At 44.6% G+C, this 22,204-nt stretch overlaps 1 protein-coding gene and 1 long non-coding RNA gene across 2 annotated transcripts in view; one reads left to right on the forward strand and one right to left on the reverse strand.

Moving 5' to 3' along the window:
* Positions 1-7,080, forward strand: part of ppp1r32 (protein phosphatase 1 regulatory subunit 32) — an 81,954-nt gene extending 74,874 nt beyond the window's left edge. The window contains exon 14 of the mRNA XM_033039039.1: positions 6,918-7,080. The gene's annotated coding sequence lies outside the window, so the exon portion shown is untranslated. The remainder of the gene's footprint in view (positions 1-6,917) is intronic.
* Positions 1-22,204, reverse strand: part of LOC116984716 — a 34,285-nt gene that overhangs the window by 10,334 nt on the left and 1,747 nt on the right. The gene's annotated exons all lie outside the window — the stretch shown is intronic.

Consider the following 22,204-nt stretch of genomic DNA (forward strand, 5'->3'; position numbering starts at 1 on the left):
CCCTTGACTCCGTTATCTTTAAGAGCTCTATCTAACTCTCTCTTGAAAACATCCAGAGAATTGACCTCCACTGCCTTCTGAGGCAGAGAATTCCACAGATTCACAACTCTCTGGGTGAAAACGTTTTTCCTCATCCACGTTCTAAATGGTCTACCCCTTATTCCTGAATGGTGGCCCCTGGCTCTGGACTCCCCCAACATCGGGAACATATTTCCTGCCTCTAGCGTGTCCAATCCCTTAATAACCTTATATGTTTCAATAAGATTCCCTCTCTTCCTTCTAAATTCCAGAGTATACAAGCCCAGCCGCGCCATTCTATCAACATATGACGGTCCCGCCATCACGGGAATTAACCTCATGAACCTACGCTGCACTCCCTCAATAGCAAGGATGTCTTTCCACAAATTTGGAGACCAAAACTGCACACAATACTCCATGTGTGGTCTCACTAGGGGCCTGTACAACTGCAGAAGGACCTCTTTGCTCCTATACTCAACTCCTTTTGTTATGAAGGCCAACATGCTATTCACATCTTAGACTGGCTAGCACGCAACAAAAGCTTTTCACCGTACCTCGGTAGATGTGACTATAAACTAAACTACATTTTTACCTCATCTCTCCTTATCTGACCCACTTTTGTTTCCTTTTTATCTCTAGTCTTTGTCCACCCATCTGCAAATAAAACCGCACTCCTCATCTGTATCCACCTGTATCCACCTATCACTTAAGATAGATCCAAAATTTTGGAGCAACTCAGCGGGTCAGGCAGTATCACTGGAGAACGGGAATAGGTGATGTTTTGATGTATTATTTTTCTCCAGCGATACTGCCTGAGCTGCTGAGTTACTCCAGCATGTTGCATCTGTATTTTATATAATCTACCGTCACGTCATACAGTAAGTAACGACATCTCACTTCTTTAACCCTTGCTCCAATAATCAATGCCTTATCAATTCCATTATTCATTTAGTTTAGTTTACTTTAGAGGTGCAGTGTGGAAACAGGCCTTTCGGCCCATCGAGTTCACGCTGACCAGCGATCACCCCGTACGTAAGCACTATCTCACATACTAGGAACAATTTACAATTTTACAGAAGAGTTAACCTATAAACCTGAAGGTCTTTGGAGTGTGGGAGGAAACCGGAGCACCCGGCACCCATAGTCAGGATTGAGCCCGGGTCTCTGGCGCTGAGGCAGCAACTCTACCGCTGCGCCACCGTACCGTTCTTATCTCAGATTGTCTGTCAGGTTTTGGGTCAAATCCCTGTGCAATCAGGAACATTGGCCCAGAAGTTAGGCTGAGCTCTTGTTCACATAGTTTGTCATGAAGGTTGAAATGTTTTTCACTCATTGTTTTGGCAGTTTGCCCATACATTATGATTCACACAGATTTTTAGGTTTCTTGTTTAGAATCACATGAAGCTGAAAAATAGTCATTTGCAAATTCAGAAAATCACATGGGCTTTATGACGTTCATTTTTTTTACATCCTGAGTTCATATATAGAAATGTTCTCACCTAACAATGAATATTTTTGTTTGTTTACCCATTTGTGATGCTCTTGGAACATTTTTTTTTCTGAAGAGGATATATATTTTTAATTTGTCACCTTTATGAAATAAAAGGATTTGAAGAACATTTTCCACAATGCGACAATTGAGCTCATTATGCAACAGCAACAGGACTGATTCCGGGAGGTGAGAGTCAACCAGGGGTTGATGAGAAGATCTGGGAATGGGGAGATTGATTAGAATGAGCTAGGAAAGAGATTGGGAATAATCAAGGACATAATCAGCATTATCAAGGACCAGTCTCACTTCTCACTCTTCTCCCATCGGGCAAGCAGTACAGAAGTGTGAAAACGCACACCTCCAGATTCAGGGACAGTTTTATTCCCGCTGTTATCAGGCAACTGAACCATCCTATCAACAACCAGAGACTGATGCTGAGCTACCATCTGCCTCATTGGAGATTCTCGGCATATCTTTAAATGGACTTTACTGGACTTTATCTTGCACTAAGCGTTATACACTTTATCATGCACCTGTACAGTGTGTGCGGCTTAATTGTAATCATGTATAGTCTTTCCCCTGACTGGTTAGCACGCAACAAAAGCTTTTCACTGTACCTCGGTACACGTGACAATAAACTAAACTAAACAACCATACTAAACTAATAGGATGTGTACAAATGTGGGGAGATCTTCAGGAAGTGGAGAATAGATCAGAACGATAAGAGATGTCCTAGGAGGATGTCAGGAGGTTTGGAGAGTACTGGGGAGAAGATGGTGGAGATGTGAGTGGAATGTGTGATGTTTATTATGGTGGGATTTGTACAGTAATCAGAGGGCAGGGAAGATCTAAGCACAATGTCATCGAGTATGAAACAAGGTTGTGTACTTTATAAAGGATGAACAACAGACAAACCCAACAGATGGTGCCTAGTGGAACAAGGACATGCAGATGCTGTTTTACAACAAAAAGACACAAAGTGCTGGTGTAACTCAACGGGTCAGGCAACATCTCTGGAGAGCATGTATATGTGACGTTTCTGGACAGGACCCACCTTTAGACTTAGGCTTCATATGCACAATGAAAAGTCATTATTTGCCAAAGGCTCTTGAATCATTCACATGTTGTAAATAAATACAATTCATGGAGGAGGCAGAAGAACATCGATGTGGGTAGCGTGAGGAAAGTTCAGAGATGACAAAGGAGGGATAATGGAAGGGTAAACAATTCTGAGAGGCATAGTTAATGTAGACAGGTAGAGCCTTTATCCCAAGTTAGAAATGTCCAACACCAGAGGGCGTAGCTTTAAGGTGAAAGGGGCAAAGTTGAAAGGAAATGTGTAAGGCAGGTTTTTTTTACACAGAGGGTGATGGGTGCCCTCAGACAGGCAGGGGTGAGGGAATGAAAAGGTATAGAATAGAACAGAGCCGGCACCGATGGCCCAGGATGGCTAAGGGAGATAAAGTGATTGGCAAGCGGGGGATCACTCAGAGAGTGGTAGCTGTGTGGAATGAGCTTCCAGTGAAGGTGGTGGAGGCAGGTTCGTTTTTATCATTTAAAAATAAATTGGATAGTTATATGGATGGGAAAGGAATGGAGGGTTATGGTCTGAGCGCAGGTATATGGGACTAGGGGAGATTATGTGTTCGGCACGGACTAGAGGGGTCGAGATGGCCTGTTTCCGTGCTGTAATTGTTATATGTTATATGTTATATGATCGAGTAGGTCACTCAATGTCCGTACATGCAATACAAAACCAGCATTATAGTGACATCATTCATCATACGTTGGTGAACGCCACCATACACAATCAGTGGGCATCTCTTGTCAAATGTATAGGCTTAGGTTTATTATTGTCACATGTACTGAGGTATAGTGAAAATATTTATTTTGCATGTTGTCCAAAAAGATCAGATGTACCACACATACATACAATCGGTTCAAACTCAAGTACAACAGGTAGAGCAAAACGGATGATACAGAGTGCAGAATATAGTTCTCAGCAATGTAACAGTTCCACTGATAAAGTCCAATGTCCGCAATGGTGTAGAGATGAAACAGACTGTACCCTAGCTTAAAGAAGGATCATTCAGAAGCCTAATAGAGTGCAGAATATAGTTCTCAGCATCGTAGCGCATCAGTTCCAGAGACAAAGTCCAATGTCTGCAATTGGATTGGGGCAGCACAGTGGCCCAGCGGTAGAGATGCTCCCTTTCAGTGCCAGAGGCCCGGGTTGGGTCCTGACCTTAGGTACTGTCCGTATGGAGCCCCGGAGTGCTGGGCCTGCTGCACCGACATCGCGGAGCTGTGGTTCGCGGAGCTCCCAACGCGGGCGGCGCCGATCAACATCGCGGGGTCCTGCGACTCCGCCCGGCTCGGCCTGTGGACTCAGGAGCCGCGGACTCCGGTGGTAGGCAGCTGATCTAGAGGTCCGGGCCGCTGAGGATGTTCTCCGTCGGGTTTCGGCGTCGGTGTTCCATCATCCCGGCGTGAGGGCCTGAGCATCGGGCCGCCCGTGGCGGCAACTGCGGGTGCTCGGGAGGCCCCAACCACGGGTGAACATCTGGGAAGGTCGGAGGGGAGGCTGGCTGGACCATGGTACCTTCCTCAACTTTGGTGCCATTGTGTTGTGTCATGGACTTCTGTGTTTGTGCTTTTTTTACATTTTAATATGTTTTATTTATTTATTATTTATTTATTTTTTATGATACTTGACTGTAAGGAAAATTCATTTTGTTGTCTCTAATATGAGATAATAACAATAAATTGAATACAATACAAATTGAATACAAAGTATGGAGTTTGCACGTTCTTCCTGTGACCACGTGAGTGTTCTCTGGTGCTTTGGTTTTCTCCCACACTCCAAAGATGTACAGGTTTATAGATTAATTCTGTAAATTGTACATTGTCCCTGGTGTGTAGGATAGTGCCAGTGAACTGTGTGATCGCTGGCAGGCATGGTGAAGGGCCTGTTCCTGCGCTGTATTTCTAAAGTCTAGAGTGAATCGGACAGTACCCTAGCTTCTGGAAGCCTGATAACAGAGGGGAAGAAGCTGTTCCTGAGGCTAAATTAATGGAGGCTAATTTGATGGTTAGGGTGGAGTGTGGAGGAGTTTTGTTTCATCTGATAAGATCACCAGCTATCTTGATTCAAGCTAATTGTTCATTGTGCTCATGGAGATAGGAAGCACACAATGTGAATCTTCTGTATAAATGCAAGTTACCATCTGTTCAATCTGTCAGGCATGCACCATTGCTTGAAAATATGCTGGTAAAGTGTTTAAATCCTTGTTAATAAGAGTGATTTTTTAATTGGAGATGTGCTAAAAATGAGGTCGGCCTGGCTATTAGTTCCTGGCACAGGGCCCCAAAATTAATTTCTTATAAAAATTTCATTGAAGCCGTGTTTCTCGAACAGCATGTATATATATCCATATATTTCTGCAGATATCCATATCCATCTTGTATAGAATAGAATAGAATAGAATAGAATAGCCTTTTATTGTCATCCAGACCGAAGTCTGAACGAAATTTAAGCAGTCATACATATAATACAATACAATAAAAACAACAATAAACACATATTAACATCCACCACAGTGAGTCCACCCAACATCTCCTCACTGTGATGGAGGCAAAAGTCTTAGGGCTGCAGTCTCTTCCCTCCTCTTCTCCTTCTGCGCTGAGGCGATACCCCCCGGGCGATGTTAAAACCTGTCCTGCGGCTCAAACACCGCGGCCCGGGGTAGTCGAAGCTGCCGCTCACCAGACCTGCTGACGCAGCCGCTGGCCCGCGGCCGAACCCCCGGTCTCAGGCCACCGCCACCAGAACTGCCGTCCCAGCCCCCGGAGCACCGTTCCAGCCCCGAGCCGGATCGCCCTCACGTGAGTACTGCCACCGTCTCAGCCTCGCGCCAGGCCGCCGCTCCTCCCTCGCGCCAGGCCGCCGCTCCTCCCTCAGGCTGGGCCGCCCCGACCGGGCACCGCTCCTCCCTCAGGCTGGGCCGCCCCGACCGGGCGCCGCTCCTTCCTCGCGCCAGGCCGCCCCGACCGGGCACCGCTCCTCCCTCAGGCTGGGCCGCCCCGACCGGGCACCGCTCCTCCCTCAGGCTGGGCCGCCCCAACCGGGCGCCGCTCCTCCCTCAGGCTGGGCCGCCCCGACCGGGCACCGCTCCTCCCTCAGGCTGGGCCGCCCCGACCGGGCACCGCTCCTCCCTCAGGCTGGGCCGCCCCGACTGGGCGCCGCTCCTTCCTCAGGCTGGGAACGCCGTACCTCCCCGAGCTCGGCTACTCCGACGGGAGCACCGTTCCTTCCTCGGGCCGGCCGTCACAGCCCCTCACGAAAGCCCTGTTCCAGCCCCGAGCCGGGCTGTCCTCACGGGAGCGAGCTCAGTGCGAGTCCCGGCGGGCTCTGCCTCCTGAGCCTCGAGGTCGCCAGCTCCGCCATTAGGCCTCAGCGCAGACGGAGGCAGAGAAGGGGAATACGACAAAAAAGTCGCATTCCCCCGCAGGGAGAGACAGCAAGCCCCGTTTCAACCCCCCCCCCCCCAAAACACAAACTAAAAACCAAAACTAGACTAACCAAAAACGAAAATAAACAACCCAAAAACACAAAACAAACAGGACTGCCGGAGAGCCGCTGCAGCCAGAGCCGCGCCGCCATATAGTGAGTATAAGGACAATGATCATGATGATCAAACTCCCCCTTTCACATTCCCACACTGACCTTTCTGTCCTGAGCCTCTTCTATTATCAGTGAGGCTACACCCAAATTGGAGGAACATCACCACATATTCCGCTTCCCTAGTTTACAACCCAGCAGTAGGGACATAGGATTTTTAAATTTTAGGTAACACCTCCTACATTACCCCCATCTCTCGTCCCACCCTTGTGTGAACCTATTTCTCTCGCTATCCCACAACCCTTTTCCCATCCACCTATCTCTCTCTACTCTCACCTTATCCAACATCCTTTTATCGCCTTTTCATCTCCAGCCTTTGTCACTTGCTCCACCCATCTCCCAATCAAACCCTCCTCACCTGTATCCACCTCAGCATTTGCTGCACTTTCTCCTGCTCTCATCTCTCTTTTAGCCCCCACCCCTCTACTACGATCAGAATAAGGGTCCCGACCCAAAACGTTACCTATCCACGTTCTCCAGAGATCCAGCTTTTTGTGTCTATCTTCGAGCTGCCAAAAGAGGTATTTGAGGTAGGAACTATCAAAACATTTAAGAAATATTTAGACATGTACATGGATAGGATAGGATAGGTTTAGAGGGAGATGGGCGAAACAGAGATAGGTGAGACTGGGCATGTTGGGCACGTTGGGCTGAAGGGCCTGTTTCCATGCTGTGTGGCTCTATGTCTCTATGTTATTTATTTGTTGACATTTTTTTCCTCTGCAGCTCAATGGAAGAGTACCAAGAAGTTAAGAATTACATTAGTTGCCCAACTGTGAATTTCTCATCCCCCAATCTTGGAAAACCAGGAACAAGGAAGCTACCACAATGCTACTATCAGGAATATTTATCTCTATTTAGTCTTTAGGCTTTAGAGATACAGCATGGAGACAATCCCTTTGGTCCACTGGGTCCACGCTGACCAGCAATCATCCCATACACTGGGGTGGGAGATTGCAACCTTCACGTGGTCCGCCCTGTTACGACGAATGCAATCAATCTGGCGTGCACAATGAAATAAGATCAAATAGAACAAGTTGTCCAGCAACTTTAGGCTGTGCATGCCATATACAAGAAGAAGATCCCATACACTAGTTCTATCCTACACACTAGGGACAATTTGCAGAAACCAATTAACCTACAAACCTGCACGTCTTTGGAAATTGGGAAGAAACCAGAGCCCAAAACCCATATGGTCACAGGGAGGACGTACAAACTCCATACTGACTGCACCCACAGTCAGGATCGAACCAGGGTCTCTAGTGCTTTGAGGCAGCAAATTTATCGTTGCACCACTGTGCCACCCAAAAAAAAAAATTCCTTGATTCTCAGCTCCTTTCAGCTCCTTTCGTTTCAAGAATTTGTCCCACTAATTCTGATGATTTTTAATGGTTTGTGCAATTTTTCAATCACCGATTATTATCCCATGGATATGACTGTGCATTTTGAGCAACTCTGATCTCAAGTTGCTTACGTTTTCAGGGATCAGAGGTTGAAGATATGGAAGTTAATCATCTATAGTAGGTTTTTAATTCTCATTTCCTGTCTTTGATCTCAACATTGTTAGTTTTAATGGACTGAAATTCTTCTGAGTACAGCAAACCATTTGAGCAATATAATGCCTTCCAAAATATTTTTGTGCAATTATTAAATTAGGAGGTTTGCTCAGTAGAAGTTACAAAAAAAATTCCTTTAAAAATTTCATATTAATTTTTTATGCTAATCCCCTGTGAATAGCATTCTCAAACTTTGTGCAATGTTAACAAATCTTGCATGAGGAAATTGATAAATTCTGGGACTTTCATTTAAAAGTGGTTTGAACATAGAACATAGAACATAGAGTGGTTTGAACATTGAACACAGCACAGGAACAGGCCCTTCGACCCAAAATGTCTGTGCCGAACATGATACCAAGCTCAGGTCCTCTGCCTGCACATTATGCTTATCCCTCAATTTCCTGAATATTCCTGGCAGGTACTATTGCAATGTATAATAAAAATGTAGACAGGTATAGGGTTAGGACAGGTTTAGAGGGATATGGGTCAAACGCAGGCAGGTGGGACTAGTGTAGATGAGGCATGTTGGTCGGCATGGGCAAGTCGGGCCGAAGGGCCTGTTTCCACACTGTATGACTATGATTCTATAACTCTATCCATGTAGCTATCTAAAACCAACTGTCATATCTGACTCTATCACCGCCCCTGGCAGCGCGTTCCAGGCACCCACCACTCCCCGTGTAAAAAAAATTACCCTACTCATCTCCTTTAAAGTTTTTCCCTTTCACCATCAAGCTACATCCTCTGGCATTTGACATTTCTACCCTGGGATAGAGGTACTGACTGCCTATCCTATCTATTTCTTGATTAAAAATTGGACTATGCTACTTAAACAGAACAGATGGATTTTCCAAAGGGCATAAATACATTAACAAGTCAATAAAATCAAGACCTCATGTTAAGGAGGTGCTGTGTGGGCCTGCAATCCGTTTGACAGGGAAAAAAATGCATGTGGTTCTTTTTGTATTGGAAAATAGAATATCTGTTCATTCCCCATCTTCTGAGTTCGATGTCACGGAATATAGAGCAGGAGGGAGTGCATGGCCTCGATGGTTGGAGGCCCCGCAGCAGCCTGGGGCTCAGCTGGTCCAGACGCTGCTTCCAAAAGCTGAACACGTGGACCAGACGCGGCCTGCAGTGGCAGCAGCAGCAGAGGAAACCACGGTTACGCTTGACCAGGCCGAACCTGCAATGCCGCCAGGACAATAGACCTTCACGGTCAGATCAAGATCCCTGCACTTACAACAACAGGGGCTTGGAAATGGCATCAAAGAGGCGACATTGTATACTGTATTAATGTACTTACTGCTATACACTTGAACTGTATTTGAGATGCTTATCTAACGTATCTAAGTGCTTATGTATAGTGACACTTGTACTGAACTGTATACAAAAATGAACTGCACTGTACCTCGGTACACGTGCCAAATCATGTAAAGTAAAAAATCCCTCTAAATTTTCTTTCAGTGCAAACCAGATTTATAATTTGGCTCATGGTGGCTTTTCACTAAAGCCAGTTGACAGAAGAAGCAAATAGTTTTTGATTACGTTACATTCTCTGTTCAAGTAAATTGTTACACGGACACAAAAACTGAAACAGCACAGACTCTGTAGACTCTGGAGGTTATGAGTATATAAAGAACTGAAATATTTATATCTTGAGGTTTCTCCTGATTTCTTCAAGAAAAGTTTTTCCCCTCAGAGGATGTTTGGGGCTTGGAACTCAATAAATACTTCTATACACTGCGGATGGCTCAATTGTAATCATGTATAGTCTTCCTAATCACTGGTTAGCACGCAACAAAAAAGCATTTCACTTTACCTATAAACTATAAACTAAACACGTGACAATAAACTAAATTAAGCTAAAATAAAATAAAGGTGACTATCTTCAGCACATTTAAACAGTCCTTAGATGTGTACTTAGTCATAGAGTCATAGAGTGATACAGTGTGGAATCAGGCCCTTTAGCCTAACTTGCCAACACTGGCCAACATGTCCCACCTACATTAGTCCTACCTGCATGCATTTGGTCCATATCCCTCCATGGTGGCCGATTAGGAAAAGGGGAGATGCGACGAGACCTGGGTGCCATGGTACACCAGTCATTATAAGTAGGCATGCAGGTGCAGCAGGCAGTGAAGAAAGCGAATGGTATGTTAGCATTCATAGCAAAAGGATTTGAGTATAGGAGCAGGGAGGTTCTACTGCAGGTGTACAGGGTCTTGGTGAGATCACACCTGGAGTATTGCGTACAGTTTTGGTCTCCTAATCTGAGGAAAGACATTATTGCCATAGAGGGAGTACAGAGAAGGTTCACCAGACTGATTCCTGGGATGTCAGGACTTTCAAATGAAGAAAGATTGGATAGACTCGGCTTGTACTCGCTAGAATTTAGAAGATCGAGGGGGAATCTTATAGAAACTTACAAAATTCTTAAGGGGTTGGACAGGCTAGATGCAGGAAGATTGTTCCCAATGTTGGGGAAGTCCAGAACAAGGGGTCACAGTTTAAGGATAAGGGGGAAATCTTTTAGGACCGAGATGAGGAAAACATTTTTCACACAGAGAGTGGTGAATCTGTGGAATTCTCTGCCACAGAAGGTAGTTGAGGCCAGTTCATTGGCTATATTTAAGAGGGAGTTAGATGTGGCCCTTGTGGCTAAAGGGATCAGGGGGTATGGAGAGAAGGCAGGTACAGGATACTGAGTTGGATGATCAGCCATGATCATATTGAATGGCGGTGCAGGCTCGAAGGGCCGAATGGCCTACACTGCACCTATTTTCTATGTTTCTATGTTTCTATGTACCTGTCCAACAGTTTCTTAAACGTTGGGACAGTACCTGTCTCAACTACCTCCTCTGGCAGCTTGTTCCATGCACCCACCAACCTTTGTGTGAACACACTACCCCTCAAATTCCTATTAAATCTTTTCCCCTTCACCTTAAACCTATGTCCTCTGGTCCTCGATTCATCTACTCTGGGCAAGAGACTCTGAGCATCTACCTGATCAATTCCTCTCATTGTTTTATACACCTCGATAAGATCACCCCTCATCCTCCTGCGCTCCAAGGAATAGAGTCCCAGCTTACTCAACCTCTCCCGATAGCTCAGACCCTCTAGCCCTGGCAACATTCTCGTAAATCTTCTCTGTACGCTTTCCAGATTGACAATATCTTTCCTATAAGATGGTGCCCACAATACAATAAATGCAGCCTATCCAATATCTTATACAATTGCAACTTGACATCCCAACTTCTATACTCAATACTCCGATTGATGAAGGCCAATGTACCAAAAGCCTTTTTGACCACCCGATCTACCTGCGACTCCACCTTCAAGGAAACATGCACCTGCACTCCTAGATCCCTCTGCTCTACAACACTACCTAGAGTCCTACCATTCACTGTACATGTCCTGCCTATGTTAGACTTCCCAAAATACAACACGTCATGCTTAAGGAAGCATGGATAATTAGGCATGAGGAACTGCACATGCTGGTTTACAAAAAGACACAAAGTTCTGGAGTAACTCAGTCCTACACACTAGAGGCAATTTACTGAAGCCAATAAACCTACAAACCGCACGCCTTTAGAATGTGGGAGGAAACCGGAGCACCCGGAGAAAACCCACGTGGTCACAAGGGGAAGGTACAAGCTCCGTATAGACGGCACCCATGGTCCAGCTGAAACCTGGGTTTTCGACACTGTAAGGCAGCAACTTAACCGATGCAACACTGTGCCACCACAAAATGTGTTAAAATCCACACTGTACACAGAGTCTATTACCATCTAATCCTTATGGAAACCTTCCAGAATTGTCTTACAGAACCAGGCTGACTTAACCAAGAAATATGAAGTGCTAGAGTAACTCAGCAGGCCAGGCAGCATCTCTAGAGAACATGGATAGGTGACATTTTGGGGCAATGAAGGAGATACGATGAAGGAGATCTCTAAAGTCTAAAGTCTAAAGATTGACCTAATGTTGGGGCTTCAGGAAACTCTGGTATGAAAGGTGTCCTCACCAGAACAGATGTTTCAGTTTGAGTTTAGTTTATTGTCACGTGTACTGAGGTACGGTGAAAAGCTTTTGTTGCGTGCTAACCAGTCAGTGGAAAGACTATACATGTTTCCAATCGAGCCATCCACAGTGTACAGGTACATGTGAATAACGTTTTGTGCAAGATAAAGTCCGATCAAAGATAGTCCGAGGGTCTTCAATGAGGTCGATAGGAGCTCTGGAAATTGATGAGTTAATTTGTGGCTTTAGGAAAGAAATCTCAGCCCTGCTGATCACAGTGGAGTTAATACACGAATCAAATCAGTTTTTATTGTAGCAGTACAGGCCCCGGTTGCCAAGAGATTATGTTGCTGGATTACGAGTGTGAGTTCAAATCTCATTTTAGCAGTTTGGGAATGTATATATAGTTTAACAAATCTGCAGATAAACTGGTGACAGAAAATGTGTCTATAAAGCTGTCAGAATGCTTAAATAAAAAAAAGAACTCGCTCTTAGTTTATTATAGAGAAGGAGAAATCCGTTTATTTAACGTGACCGCCCCACAAGGTGAAATTCAACGTGTTCTCTGGAAGGAGTGAACTAAATTCAACTGCATCCTCAACTTCACTGCCTGATTGGTGCCTATTCACTAAGTCATAGGGTCATACAGCATGGAAATTGGTCCTTCAGCCCACTGGTCCATGTCGATCAAGATGCCTCATTTGCTAGTCCCATTTGCCCGTGATTAGCCCATATCCCTCTAATCTTTGTGAAGGAAGGAACTGCACATGCCGGTTTATTCCGAAGATAGACACAAAATGAAGTAGTAACTCAACGGGTCCGGCAGCATCTTTGGAGAAAAAAGGGCGGGTGACATTTTGGGTTGGAACCCTTGTTCAGACTCACCCCGAACCGACCCACCCTTTGTCTGATTCTGCCTGACCCGCTGAGTTACTCCAGCACTTTGCGTCTATCTTCGGTATAAACCAGCATCTGCAGTCTCTTCCTACACAAGTGATCGATGGATACAGTTGTGGGAGGAGGATTTCAAACTTTGACTATTCATGTCCTATAGTACTTCAGGTAGGGAAGAAGAGAGGAGAGGGCAGAAATGAATCAAACGGTCAAAGGTGAAATTAAAGGATCTTGGGGAGACTTAAGAGCCTGTCTCACTTGGACATTTACGCGTCACGATGCACGTGATGCGCGCATGGTGCGTGGTGACGTAGGCAGTGACGCGCGGTCGCGCGCGGCGCCCCAGGATTTGGGGATTCAAGAAATCTTCGCGTGCCACCTGCGTGACGCGCAAATGACGCCCAAGTGGGACAGGCCCTTACGTCATCCAATATGCCTCCTGCCTTTTGATTCTTGCTGAAACATGTCCATTTTCCTCAATTGTCCTGAAACGTTGCCTGTCCATGTACTCCAGAGATACAGAGTGTTTTATTGTCATATCTTCCAAACAGAATAATGAAATTCTTACTTGCAGCAGCACAACAGATATGTAAACATAGTAGTCTGTGAATAATATAATAAACAAATAAACTCAGTATATATATATGTATGTATATATATATATATATATGTGTGTGTGTGTGTGTATGTGTGTGTGTGTTTCTATGTGTGTTTCTATGTGTGTGCATACGCGTGTGTATATATACATATATATATATACACATACACGTACATACATTCATACATACACACACATGAAACAAACAAACAACCGTAGTGCAAAAAGACAAAACCAATGGCCCCAATTCTATGTAGTTTGGAGCTTATTTGGAGTGTTTAATAGCCTGATGGATGTAGGAAAGAAGCTGTTCCTGAACCTGGACGCTACAGTTTTCAGGCTCCTACATCTTCTTCCCCATGACAGGAGTGGAATGAGTGCTGCCCAACCCACTGAGTTACTCCAGCACTCTGTGTCCGTTTTGGTAAGCTAGCCTCTTGTGTCTACATGAATGGTTTGGATGGGCTTTGTGTGAATGCATCTCCACCCCTATTTACAAGCCAGAGTGATATAGGTTAACAGCAAAGACAATCTGTCTCTTCAGAAAACGCTGAAGTAGAAGGTCATTTTTCGTCATAGTGACGAACACACAAGCAGATGGTTGCCCTGGCGATCGAGCATGGCAGTGGAATTAGCCACAGTTGTCAAAGGAAGCGGCAATATGAATGGAGCAAATACGGAAGTACGTGAGAGGAGATTGTTAGTGGGAGAACACAGCCAACAAACCCAGATTAACAAAACATCTCAAGATAAATAATACACTGAAATATGCAAAAGGGCACAAATGATTTAAAACTACATTTTACTTTCAAGGTTAACTGACACGAGGATGACACTTGGATAGAAAAGAGCATGAAAAGAATAATTGAAATAGAAAGTTGAGATGTCAGGTTTGTTTGCTTATAATCATTGTTATGACTATTTGAGATTAAATATCACCACCAGAGAAATATGCTAAACTCACATCCAGTTATAAAGATAAATTATCTGTAAGTAGCTGGCAATAACTTCAAATGAGAGGGTTGGGAATATAATAGTCATAGAGTCATACAGCATGGAAACAGGCCCATTGGCCCAACTTATCCATGCCAACCAAAATTCCCCATCCACATTAGTCACACTTGCCCAAGTTTGGTCCAAATCCCTCTGAACATTTCCTAACCATGTACCTGTCCAAATGTCTTTTAAATGTTGTGATAGTTCCTGCCTCAACTACCTCCTCTGGCAGCTGGTTCCATACACCCACTACCATCTGTGTGAAAAATGTGCCCCTCGGGTTCCAATTAAATCTTTCCTCCTCACCTTAAATTTATGTCCTCCAGTTTAGGCTTCTCCTATTCTGGGTAAAAGATTGCGCATTTACCCTATCTATTCTCATAAGTTCATGTTCATAAGTATAGGAGCTGAAGGAGCCAATTCGGCCCATCGAGTCTGCTCCGCCATTCAATCATGATCATTGATCATCTCATTCTTGGTTCTTGGATTCTTGGTCCTCCAAAATATTCCAAATGGAATTTAAACTGGAGGTGGTGAAGGGAGGGCTTAAGCCAGAAAGGGTTATTGGGAAGAAAGAGCTACTTTAAATTTAGTTGCATCTGGTTGGGTAACTATAGTTGGGTGGAGATTATTCCATGCTTTAATTGTGCGGGGGAAGAACGAATTGATGTACACATCTGTCTTTGTAGCTGGGATCACAAATTGGATCGAATGCCCTCGTCTGCTCCTAATTGGTTTGGGTTTGGTGTAGGTCTTGTAGTCTATGTCGAGCTGACCATTTAACATTTTGTAAAAACAGGTCAAACGGTGAGCTTCACGTCTGTCTTGGAGAGGGTTCCACCGCAGAGAATTCAGAAGTTTGGTGACACTCGCTTCTCTCTCATAGGTGTTGGTAACAAATCGAGCTGCCTGTCTTTGGACACGTTCGATGGAAGAATTTTTTTTATTTGTGTATGGGTCCCATGCTGCAACTGCGTAGTCCAAATGAGGCCTAACGAGGGTGAAGTATAGCTTCTCCTTGACAGAAGTTGAACAATGATGAAAGTTACGCCATCAGAAAGTTTAGGACACCTGTTGCTTTCACCGTTGCATGATGAGTCTGACCATCCCAACGCAGATCATTCTGCAATTTGATGCCAAGATACTTGGTTTGTTTGGATTCTTCAAGGGTGGCACCAAGTATATTGTAAGATGTTTCGCCTGGATTCCTCATTCTGGTGACACGCATAGTTTCACATTTGGAAGGGTTGAACTGCATGCCCCATTGTTGTGACCACTCAACCATAGTATCGAGATCCTTTTCCATTGATCATCTCATCTCATCGACCACCCGTTCAAGCTAATTCTATGTCATCTCAATTTCTCAGCAATTCCGTACACACCAGGGGGCAACTTACAGAAGCCAATTAATCCACAAACCCGCACGTCTTTAGGATGTGGGCAGAAAGCGGAGCACCCGGAGAAAACCCACGCGGTCACAGGGATGAACGTGCAAACTCCACACACAGACAGCACCCGAGGTCAGGATTGAACCCGGGTCACTGGCGCTGTGAAGAAGCAGCTCTGCCCTTGCTGAGATGAACATACTCCTTTCAATGTGAAACATGAATCTGCGCTAGGTATTGGAGAGCTAGCAAGAGACCATGCCTGTTTATGTAACTCAGCTACCTGCCATCTTCTTAACATGCCAATGATGAAGACTTAAATCCCTTCTCTCTCTCAGCAATCTGAACTCATGCATCATGCTCACATTGATTGGCTTCCATGGCAACAATTCACAACTGCATTTTCTCTTTTCACTCAATCTTCCTAATTTGAGACGCCTGTCCTCTGGTATTTGAACAGATTTTCTGGTTCAATGTGACATATTTCCTTCCATATTTTGACAACTTTAATTAGGTCGCTTTTTACTTTCTTATTATCCTACATGGTAATCAATATAGCACATGTCACTATATTTAGTAACGCACTCAATATCAAATGCAATAATTATAAGAACAATATACTGTATGTACTTCTGCAAGCAAATCAATGCCTATATGCATTGAACTGTATTCAACATGATTCATTTGCTGTCTCATTGATATCAGAGCCAAAGAGAATCATATGGCATTGTAACAGGCCCTTCAGCCCAACTCATCCATGCCGGCCAAGACTTCAGCACTTTGTCTCTATCTTTGGTCGGAACCAGCATCTGTAGCTCTTTGTTTCTACATGCTCCATCTGCACGTATCCCATTTGCCCGCGTTTGGCCCATATCCCTCTAAACCTTTCCTATCCATGCAGCTGTCCAGGTTACTTTAAGGTGTTATAGTTCCAGCCTCAACTACCTCCTCTGGCCACTTGTTCCATGTACCCACCGCCTTTCTATATCTGTGAATATTCAGGCAGCACAATGGCACAGCAGCAGAGTTCTACCTTACAGCGCCAGAGACCCGGATTCAATCCTGACCACGCGTGTTTTCTGTGCGGAGTTTGTACATTTCCCTGTGACTGCATGGGTTTAATCCAGGTGCTCTGGTTTCCTCCCTCTTTCCAAAGACATGTTCGTTTGTCGGTTAAACGATTAAATCGGTTAAACGGTTAAATCGGTTTGTGGCTTCTGCAAAATTGTCCCTTGGGTGTAGGACAATGCTTGTGAATTGGTTGGCGTGGACTCGGTGGGCCGAAGGGCCTGCTTCCATGCTGTATCCCTAAAGGGAACTAAACATATCACTCCAATCTTATGTGTTCTTACCTTGTGGGGTAATTAATAATGTGGCATCTAATCAAATGACTTCCAGAAATCAATTACAACAACTAGCTTGTTTTTATCCGCAATGTTTGATGGATCCTCAAAGAGCTCAAGAAAATTTGTCAACTACAATTCCTCTTTCATAAAGTCACATTGATTCTGATTGATTGTCTTCTGATTTTATAAATGTCATGCTATTAACTCCTTATGAGAGCATCTTCTCAATGAGAGCTAACTGCCTCGGAATTTCCTGCTTTGTATCGTTCCTTTCTTAAACAGCGGGATCACATTTGCAACCTCCAGAGAGCTCACTGAGAATAGGTGGCACAGTGGTGCAGCGGTAGAGCTGCTGCCTTACTGCACCAGAGACCCAGGTTCGATCCTGACCGCGGGTGCTGTCTGTACGGGATTTGTACGCTCTCCCCATGACCATGTGGGTTTCCTCTGGGTGCTCCTATTTCCCCCAACGCTCCAAAGATGTGCTGGTTTGTGGGTTAATTAGTTTCAGTAATATTGTAAATTGTCCCCAGTGTGTAGGATAGTTTGAGTGCAGGTGTGATCGCTGCTCGGCATGGACTCCGTGGCCCGAATGGCCTGTTTCTGCACTGTATCTCAAAAGTAAAGTAGACTGTATCAATACATTCACTATTCATGTAGCTACTTCCCTAAAGATCCTACTAGCATGCTGGACAATCGGCCTCAAGGAACATATCAACCTTTAACTACGTTAATTTGCAAGTCCTGATTCTCTGGACAGTGATTCTTTTAGAAATAAGGAACTGCCGATGATGGGTCACAAACAACGACACAAAGTACTGCAGTAAATCAGCAGATCAGGCAGTATCACTGGAGAACATGGATAGAAACATAGAAACATAGAAACATAGAGAATAGGTGCAGGAGTAGGCCATTTGGCCTTTCGAGCCAGCTCAAATTGGGGAAACAGCACCTCATATTTCGCTTGGGTAGTTTTCACCCCAGCGGTATGAACATTGACTTCTCTAACTTCAGATAGCCCTTGCTTTCCCTCTCTATTCCATTCCCCTTCCCAGTTCTCCCACTAGCCTTATGGGGCTGTCCCACTGTACGAGCTAATTAAAGAGTTCTCCCGAGTTTCCCCTGATTCGAACTCAGAGAATTACGGTAATAGCCGCTCTTAGGTACTCGGGGCTCTCGTGGACATTTTTCAACATGTTGAAAAATCTTCACGAGTCTTCACGAGCTTATGGTGTTTCCCGAGTACCTGCCGTTAGTGTTACGAGCCGCCAAGAGACGTCCCGAGCTCCGACTTACCCGCGACATACATTCTACGTGCTTACCACGAGTTTGATTTTTTTTTAAACTCGGGAGAGCTCTTGAATTACCTCGTACAGTGGGACAGGCCCTTTCCTGTCTCCACCTACGTTCTATCTTTGTCCTGCCCCCTCCCCTGACATCAGTTTGAAAAAGGGTCTCGACCTGAAACGTCGCCCATTCCTGCTCTCCAGAGATGCTGCCTGTCCCGCTGAGTTACTCCAGCTTTTTGTGTCTATTTTCGGTTTAAACCAGCATCTGCAGTGACTTCTTACACAAAGAGTCTTATGATCTGTTTTGTTGATCTATTTTCATGCTCCATCTTCTCCTTGTTATACTTTTTGTAATTCTTTGATGTTTCTTTAAAATTCCTCAATCCTCTTGCCTAATCCCTTGGTAATCTATGCATCTTCATGTGTCTTTCATTTAATTTGATACCATCTTTAACTGTTATTTAGTTCATGGGGCCATTCTTTCTCACTAGAATATACATTTTGTACAGACAGCACCTGCAGTCAGAATCGAACCCGGGTCCCTGGCACTGTAAGGCAGCAACTCTACCTCTGCGCCACTGTGCCGCCCCAAGGTAATCCAAAATATTAAATCCCAGGAATTTGAAGCTGCTAACTCTCTCCAACAATGACCTACCATTGAAAACGTTGTGCGATTTCCTGACTTCCCTTTTCTGAAGTCAACGATCAGTTCCTTAGTCTTGTGGGCCTTGAGCGAGAGGTGGTAGCTGTGGCATCACTCAGCCTGGTGTTCTGTCTCTCTCCTGCATGTTGACTCACCACCACCTATGATTCTAACGACCACTGCTATAAACCAGCAGAGACAATGCCATTTGCCAGCCAAAGCATTACAAGTCACTCGCATTGCTACTGACTGCACACATTGCTTTGCAGGTCCAAGCTGTCAACTCTGCCATGGAACAGAACGTAAAGGGCAGTGAATAATTCAGGTCAATGCTCAAAGTCCTGGCAGCAGTCGCAGTGCCCTCATTTTCCTGTTGTCTTTTTCCCGCGGACTATTGATACTTCAGTTTCACAGCAAATCTAAGGCATGTCATGAGCTATCGGCTGAAAGCAGCGTTCACTTTGTGGCATGCCCATAAGCAGCTCCTATTCATCTTAGGTGGCTTACAACCTAGTTTAGTTTAGTTTATTATCATGTGCACCAAGGTAAGGTTAAAAGCTTTTGTTGCGTGCTAACCAGTCAGTGGAAAGACTATACATGATTACAATCAAGCCATCCACAGTGTACAGATGCAGGATAAAGGAAATAATGATTAATGCAAGATAAATTCCAGTCATGTCCAATTAACTATGGTCCAAGGATCTCTAGTGAGGTAGATAGTAGTTCAGGACAGGTTAATTCATATATGTGGCCCATCTAATCCAGAGATATAAGATCCTTATAATGTCCCTGTCCCACTTAGGAAACCTGAACGGAAACCTCTGGAGACTTTGTGCCCCACCCAAGGTGTCCGTGCGGTTCCCGGAGGTTCCCGAAGGTTTTTGTCAGTCTCCCTACCTGCTTCCACTACTTGCAACCTCCGGCAACCACCTGCAACCTCCGGGAACCGCACAGAAACCTTTGGTGGGGCGCAAAGTCTCCAGAGGTTTCCGTTCAGGTTTCTTAAGTGGGACAGGGACATAAGGCATTGGATAATGGGGTGTATGCTGTAGAGAGATTGTATGCACTATGCATTGGGAAACGCTATGCATGGGTACAGGTATCTCATTCAGCCATCAATGACATAAGTTCAGTGTCTATCAGATATCCGGACTCAAAAGTAAAAATATCTTTCAAATTCAAATGGATAAGAGCAGAACATACAGAACATAAAATATACATAGAATCCATAAAAACATAGAATGTACAGCACAGGGACGAGCCCTTTAGCCCAAAATTATTTTTTCCCGAAAATTATGCTAAGTTCTCATCGTAAGTAACTCAGCGGGCTCCATCAGTATCTCTGGAGAACACAGATTGGTGGCGTTTCTTTGCGTGGATGATGCCTTTCATTGTATCTATCATGAAAAATTATGTTATTTTACTGATTATTTTAGGAAGTTTCTGAACAAAAATATGGGAGTGAATGTCCAACTGATCTCGTCGGCCTGTACATGCTCCATATCCCTTCACTCCCATGTGTCTATCTAAAAGCCTCTTAAACGCCATTATTGTATCTGCCTCCACCTCCAACTCCAGCAATGAGTTCCAGGCCTCCTTAACACTTACTCCACACATCCCCATTAAACTTTTCCCCTCTCGCCTTTTAGCTATGTCCTCTGGTGTTGGACATTTCTGCTCTGGGAAATAGGTTCTGGCTCTCTCTGGATTCTTTCAGGCATGTGTGTTTTGTTGTACTACTTTGATGAAGAAAGATGTAGAAAGCAGGATGCTTCTATTTACAGGATGGATTGTTAGATAGTTGCATATAGAAGTTGGGATGTGTGCATAAACGTTGGGCTTTGTACAAGATGTTGGTGAGGCCACATTTGGAGTATTGTGTTCAGGTTTGGTCATCCTGCTATAAGAAAGATGTTGTTTAACTGGAAAGAGTTCACAGGAGATTATTGGAGGTGTTGCCAGGACTTGAGGGCCTGAGCTATTTGTTGAGCAGGCTTGGACTTTATTCCTTGGAGCGTGGGAGAATGAGGGGTGATCGTATAGATGTGTATAAGATCATGAGGGGAATAGATAGAGTAGATGCACAGAATCTTTTACCCAGACTACCCAAATCAAGAACGAGAGGACATAGGTTTAAGGTGAGAGGGGAAAGATTTAAAATAGGAACCTAAAGGGCAGCTTTTCTCACACAGAGGGTGGTGGGCATATGGAACGAGCTGCCAGGTAGTATAGAAGTTGGGCTATAATGTTGCAGTTGTACAATATGTTGTACTAATGAACTGAGGAATTTGAGGCAGGTACTAAAACAACATTTAAAGACATTTGGACAGGTACAGGGAAGTGAAAGATTTAGAGGGATATGGGCCAAACATAGGCAGGTGGGACTAGTGTAGATGGGGCATCTTGGCTAGAATGGGTAGGTTGGGCAGAAGGGCCTCTTTCTGTGACTCTAAGATTCCAACAATGGGAACACTATACTGGAACTGAGAGATAAAAATCAACCATCTGCTTTGCAAGGGCAAGTTTCTTCTGCTCTCTTGTTCGAGCTGTCTCAGAGAATGGCAGAGAATGACCTTAAAGGTCAAGATCACATCATGTAAAAACAAATTACCTATAATCCACAGAAACAAACAAGGTCGGGTGAGGTTTCTCTGCCTTGCCTGGAGCGATATCCCAGACTACTGCTGTATACAGAAAGAGGAATCCAAGCGATTATAAATGCTCAGAGCAAAGCTGGGCTCAAGAATTGTTAAATGACACAGATGCATTTTCTTATGTCGGCTTGTGGGGCATGAACTGAAAGTTGGACCATTAACTCTTCACAAACCAAGCAAAGTTACGAGGCACTTTAGTCATCTTCAGTCAGAGTATTGAGTATAGAAGTTGGGGGGGGGGGGGGGGGGTCATGTTGCATTTGTATGAGATGTTGGAGAGGCCACATTTAGATTCCTTCTCTCCAGAGATGCTGCCTGTTACTCCAGTATTTTGTGTCTATCTTCGATTTAAACCATTAAATGTGCAGTTCTTTCCTCCACATTTAGAGTACCATGTTCAGTTTTGGGCGCCATGTTAAAGGAAAGATGTCATCAAGCTGGAAAGGGTGCATCGAAGAATTACAAGGTCTCATGGGCCTGAGCTACAGGGAGAGGTTGTGCAGGCTAAGACTCTATTACTTGGAGCACAGGATGAAGAGGGGTGATCTTACAGAAGTGTACAAAATCGTGAGAGGAATAGATCAGGTAAATACACAGAGTAGGGGGATCGAGAACCAGAGGGCATAGGTTTA

The sequence above is a fragment of the Amblyraja radiata genome, chromosome 20 (assembly GCF_010909765.2).
Source record: "Amblyraja radiata isolate CabotCenter1 chromosome 20, sAmbRad1.1.pri, whole genome shotgun sequence".
NCBI lineage: Eukaryota > Metazoa > Chordata > Chondrichthyes > Rajiformes > Rajidae > Amblyraja > Amblyraja radiata.